The sequence below is a fragment of the Asparagus officinalis genome, unplaced genomic scaffold (genome assembly GCF_001876935.1).
Source record: "Asparagus officinalis unplaced genomic scaffold, Aspof.V1 AsparagusV1_Un43, whole genome shotgun sequence".
NCBI classification, from domain to species: Eukaryota; Viridiplantae; Streptophyta; class Magnoliopsida; order Asparagales; family Asparagaceae; genus Asparagus; species Asparagus officinalis.
The window spans coordinates 178,280-184,463 of record NW_017972309.1 but is presented as its reverse complement, the minus strand read 5'-3'; the positions used below and the strand labels follow the sequence as shown (position 1 = coordinate 184,463).

General features: G+C 35.9%; 1 long non-coding RNA gene across 2 annotated transcripts; it reads right to left on the bottom strand.

Annotated features, from left to right (window-relative positions):
- Positions 1 to 1,038: 1,038 nt before the first annotated feature.
- Positions 1,039 to 3,170, bottom strand: LOC109827126. Of its 2 annotated transcripts, XR_002243347.1 has the most exons (5): positions 2,875 to 3,170; positions 2,725 to 2,792; positions 2,547 to 2,645; positions 1,575 to 1,728; positions 1,039 to 1,190 (listed from the first exon to the last, which is right to left on the bottom strand). It is a non-coding gene; the product is annotated as an uncharacterized LOC109827126 (long non-coding RNA). The 2 variants fall into 2 exon arrangements; XR_002243346.1 differs by having other exon boundaries at positions 1,040 to 1,190; positions 2,725 to 3,170.
- Between the last annotated feature and the right edge of the window lie 3,014 nt (positions 3,171 to 6,184).

Sequence of the window (6,184 nt, the reverse complement as noted above, 5' to 3'; positions counted from 1 at the left end):
GTCTCCGGCGAGGAGGCCGATCGGATCTTCGATCAGATCCGGCAGCAACGGCAGCGCCACATCATCCGGAAGTTGGCGAGATCCATGATCGTTGTTGAGGATTTTCATCATTACTTGTTCGATGAGGAGCTCAATCCCCCGCTCAGATCTCAGGAGAAGTTAGGGTTGTAGAAGAACTTGAGTAGATTTGATTTTGATCAGTGCGTTTAGGGATAATTATGGTAGTAGTTGTGGTTTAGGTTACAAATCTAGAGAAAACCCCAAGCTTTGAAGTGTCATGTTTCTATTTTTGGAAAGATTTGGAGGGAAGTGTGAAAGAGTTTAACTGACTGATATAGCTTTTGTTGTTTGCCGATAATTATTGCTTCGGTTGAGGGGAAGCAATTAATGACTTTGAATTTATATAGCTTACATCCGTTTAAAATTTAGCTTGCTAGTAGAAAAACGAGCAATCTAGACGGAAATTTCCGTCTAGGTTGCTCCAAACCCCGTCTAGGTTGGTTCACCTAGACGGAATTCCGTCTAGGTAGATCGGTTTATTTTGATTCCGTCTATATTGACTCAAACTAGACGGAATTCCGTCTAGATTGACCAACCTAGACGGAGAACAACCTAGACGGAATCAACATAACCGTCTAGGTTGCAACCTAGACGGAATTCCGTCTAGATAGATAAAACTAGACGGAATTCCGTTTAGGTTGCTACAGTAGCAACCGAGATGAAAATATAGCAACCTAGACGGAATTTCCGTCTAGGTTGTAGCAATCTAGACGGAATTTCCGTCTAGGTTGCGGTGCTACAGTTTTTTTTTTTTTTTTTTTTTTTTTTTTTTTTTTTTTTTTTTTTTTTTTTCTATATAATCCGTCTAGGTTGCGGTGCTACAGTTTTTTTTTTTTTTTTTTTTTTTTTTTTTTTTTTTTTTTTTTTTTTTTTTTTTTGCAGAAACTAAGTTGCAAGCTATATAATATCACATGTACACATACACAATATGCACAACACCAAATCATATTCATAACACAATCTAATTATATTTCAAAATCAAATATAATTATATTCAAATAATACATTCACCAAAATACTAGATATACATATACAATTGTTTACATAACTTGATGAACTTTGCATAATTTATAGAATCCAATTGCATTTACTCCTCCAAGTTGTTGAAGCATCATTAGGTCGAATGCTACCTGTGTATGGGAAATCATTCCATCAATACTTTTCTTTTGATAAAAATATATGATAAATACTGATTCATCTACATTCAATAAGAAATAGCATTAGAAAGGTGTTATATCCTAGTTTAATTGAATGCACCCTCCGTGTCACGTTCACATGATATCATTACTTCTTCTCAAACTCAAAGCAAAACTAGTCAAGTTTTATCTATTCCTGAGAAGCTTTCTGTTGAATTTTAGCTCGGTCTTATCTGTTGAATAGTTCTACCATTCTACAAAAAAGAGGAATTGCAACGAACAGAACTTCTTAGGACACAAAGAAAGTTCTAAAAGAAAATAATAACAGTAAACGCAACTCGAGACAAGTCAGGATGAAATTTACACGTGAAAACCCACCTTTAAAATGACAACCATAGAGTAATTCTGAAAGTTTTACACCCTCTGTATCATCCCCTTTGTCTGCGCGCGACAATTCTTCTAATGCTGATTTTACATGTGATTCTCCCAAAAGTTTCTCAAATTCATCTCCCGCTTCATCAATTCTTCCATGCTGTGTAAACAAGAACACAAAGTCATTTCAATGTAACATGTCTCACTTTTTTCAGTTGTCACAAACAGAAAAGCTAAATATTTTCTTCAATAATACTAACTGCTCAAATACACATGGTTTTTGCAGAGCAACCACGGCAGGGTGCCCAAGGTGCTCACGTGTATACGTAATTATTTGACATTGCAAACCATCCAATGCTGCAAGATACAGGTTACTACCCGGTAATAGTATGATTAATAGTCTGTACTCTCTGCTCCTAACTGGAAACATAAAATTACAAAAACAAAGTTAAAGAGTTTGAAAACTGAAGACAAGCAATTGAAAATGCTTTATGTTCCAATTAAAAGATGTCTTAGATCAACCCAATTTTTTTGGACGTGGCATTTGCTGATGTTTGTTATCATAAACTCATAGCTCCCTCTTCATCTCAAGGAGTTCTTGAAAACTTAATCTCGCGTTTCAAAGATAAAGAAGCATAGCTTAATCAACCACGCTTGCGGGAGTAATCAGATACAAAGATTTAAAGGCCAAAAGCAACATATAAAGATATACTCTCCAAACTCTTAAGTTTATAATCATGGATTGTAGATAAACAGATAAATTGCAATGGATGCCAAACTCTAAAGATTCAAACTAAATTGAAGAACCTAATTTACAAAACACGTATCATACTAAGGCAACAAATAATTCTTCAATAAGCTAACTTGTGTGTTGAGCGTAAAGACAAGCAAAGATAGAGGCAAGGTAATAGTTGAATCAATCTGTCTATTCATCCAAATGACGCCTCTAGCGAGTAGTAATATCAGAAATTCCACTACCTCAAACAAGCTCCGATGACAAAGGAACTTTAATTCCGATGGCAAAGCAGACAACTGAAATGCCCTTCGCTGCACCCAAGCACATGCTCACCACAAGCCCTAAATCAAAAAAAAACCAAAAATTAACAAAGGAACCTTAATTCCTTTCACAACCACTAGAAATAACCAAAACCCTCACCTTCTTCCGAGGTGTTCCCAGCAAACCCTAGATCCACTGATATACTCTCCAGTGGCTCGTTCACAACACTAAGGCAGCAGCAAACAAATAAATACAGGATTAAACAGCACAAAATTCCTTCAATTAAAATCGTTATTTAGTTAATCGTACCCTAGATGATAACCAAATAAAAAGGAAGATATTGTAGCCACCAAAACATGAGGCAGAGATTGCTTCCATGAATAATAACTGCTATTATTATTGCTTGCTTCATCCCCTTCTTCCTTCATCTCACTCAACAGATAAGACCGAGCTAAAATTCAAAATCCAAAGCGACCCATGGAAGGCGATGTTGTCGCCGGCGCTGCAGCCCATGATGAAGATGTTCGAGAAGTCCGCGCGGGATCCGAGCCAGATGTCGGTCGGGCCGAGGGCCTGGTTGCGGAGGAAGAGGAGGGCGTCGATTGTTTGTTTTGTGAGCAGTTCCAAGAAAGTATGTCAGCCTACCGAACATTTGGAGAATGCTAAATTAGTAGACCAGTTAAATAAAGATTATGCTGCAGAAATTAAGTCTTCCATGGAATAAGTTCGTCCTCTGTGATTTTAAACTTTTTTCATAATGTTATAGGATATCTTACAAAGATAGCTTGTATCCATTTAAAAGTTGAGTTAGTTCTGCTGACTTATATAATTCTACTTGGTTCCATATTATTTTTTGTTTCAAATAGACCAAGAAATCAAGAGAACAGCAATTTGGTAGGACTTGTATCTATGTCTACCTTTGACTGATATGAAGGTTCAGCATCAACACGTGATGTGCTGAGAACTGCAGACGGTAATATGCTGTTTTTAACTTGATTTTTCTGCCTTTCTTTTTCCCCTCTACCAACTACGGAATTTGTGTATAATCTGTCTATGTTCTTCTTGTCAGATGCACTTTCAGGTGATATTCATGAAGCTATAAGACAAATAGGGTCCATATCAGCCATTTGCTTCGGCCCTTTACAAACACTGCAGGGTGACCACACTGAAAAAGTAATGGACATCAGAAGTTTGGCAGAAAGATGCCCTGTAAAAGAGTATCTGGTATACTTTTCGATTCTTTCCCCTTTAAGCTAGTGTACTGGTGAGACTCTGCAGTGCATCTCATCGCAAACATATGTGAATGATATATTTGAACACGCGGCATTGTCAAATGCTGTACCCATACTTGTGGTGATGCTCACAGTATAGGTTTTGCCGCTGACGTGAGACCAGACTTCTTGAGGTGGAAATGCTGCTCTTCTCGCTGTAAACGATTGCTGACCTTTGTTATTTCCACAATCTGGATGGCGAGTGCCTCCCTGAGAAAGTGAAATAGATCTGAATCTTCGTCTCCGTCTTCATTCTCATTTCACTGGGGAAGCAATGACATCGACGCCATGCATACGGACGACTTCCTTTTCCTTTCTGTATTTCTTGAGACTGTCGTCGTTGATCATTCTGTGGACGAGCTTTCTGAATGCCCAGCAATCTTTGACAGGAATTTGTGCTTAGATTATTTGGATCCTTGATGGGATTTGTGCTTAATTAAATTATCTGCAGCTGAATGAGCTTTATATATCTAGTAATCTAGCAGTATATTTCCAAGTTCTTCATCGAGTAGACCGTCGTCTTTGGATTATGATGGCCCTGTTGAGGTTCTTGATGCTTCTGCTTTGACTAATGTTGCTATCACATTCTTCTTTTTGTCATTGTAAGCTTTGACTTTAAAATTGTATGTCAATCACTGATTAAGCTAACCTCTAATATCCTTCTTACCTATTTTGTAGGTTGCCCTCATACTTTACATTAATGCTGGTGATCCTGATCTCTAAACAACTTTAGAAGCATTGAAAGTTCTCGACTCTTGCGGTTCCAATTGTAAATAAACATATAAATAGAAAATTAGTTATTATCTATGTCAACAATTTATGTATCGTTCTAGTATTTTTGGTGAATATATTATTTGAATATAATTGAATTTGATATTGGAATATAATTAGATTATGTTGAATATAATTAGATATGAATATGATTTGGTGTTGTGCTATATTGTGTACATGTGATATTATATGTCGTGCGATGTAGGTTCTGCAAAAAAAAAAAAAAAAAAAAAACTGGGGGGGGGGGTTTTTAAAAAAAAAAAAAAAAAAAAAAACTGCAGCACGTATCCTAGATGGAAATTCCGTCTATGATATTTTCTAGATGGAAATTTGCCTAGGAAGTATCCTAGACGGAATTTCCGTCTAGGAAGCTTCCTAGACGGAAATTCTAGAGGGAAATAAAATCCGTCTAGGAAGCTATCCTAGATGGAATCCGTCTAGAATTTTCGTCTAGGAAGCTATCCTAGACGAAAATTTTTTCTAGGATATCTTCCTAGACAGGTTTTATTTTCGTCTAGGATTATCCGTCTAGGATGTATCTAGACGGAAATTCCGTCTAGGATACGTATCCTAGACGGAAACATACTTGACTCACATCCTAGACGGAATTCCGTTTGAGATAGGTTTTTTAGATTGAATTTTGAGTATCCTAGACGGGATTTTCCGTTTAGGATGTCTCATTTTGTACTAGTGAGATGGAGAAGGGAAAAAGACGATTTAGTTGATATGGAGAAGAGAGGAGAGAGGGGAAATGACGGAGAAGATGTCGTGTCGACAAAAAATATTAACGGTCCCTTTAAACAATGACTTTTTTGACTAATGTGATGGAAATTTCAAGACAGAGGAGAAGGCCAAGTAAACAAATTATATAATTCACACACAAAATAAACAAATGAAACCTATCCTTTTGCTAACTACCTTTAAAATTCTTAAATTGTATATGCTAGAATAATACTTTAATTTCAGGTAACATATTAATTAACACATGAAAATGCATATTAGGTGCCAATTACATATTACTGCTACGAACTTATGTCTTGTTTAGTATACGAAAATTGAGTAAAGTGAGAATGATGAAGTATCAAATAAAATAGAATAAATACTTTAATAGAATGTTAATTTCTATTCTCATGTTTGGAAGTGATTATAGAATAGAGAGGGAATTACAAGATTGATGGGGGTAATAAATAAGCAATCATAACTGATTTGGTAGTTATTTTAATTTTTTTGTTCTTACTTAATTGGGAAAGTTCGTTCCTTATCAACTCATTAAGAATGTCCATTTTCATATAATGTGAATATTGGATAGCGGATTCCTAATCTATTTTGGTAACATGAGGTTATTAGGATTCCTAATCTATTTTGGTAACATGAGGTTATTAGGATTCCTAATCTATTTTGGTAACATGAGGTTATTAGGATTCCTAATCTATTTTGGTAATAGGTTATTAGGATTCCTAATTTGATTTGGCTTTTGGTTTAGAATTCCTAGTATGTTTATGATTTTAGGATTTCTATATATATGGAACAATTGGAAGAGAGAATTTGGAGAAAAAAATTGGGGATATTTGGAGCAT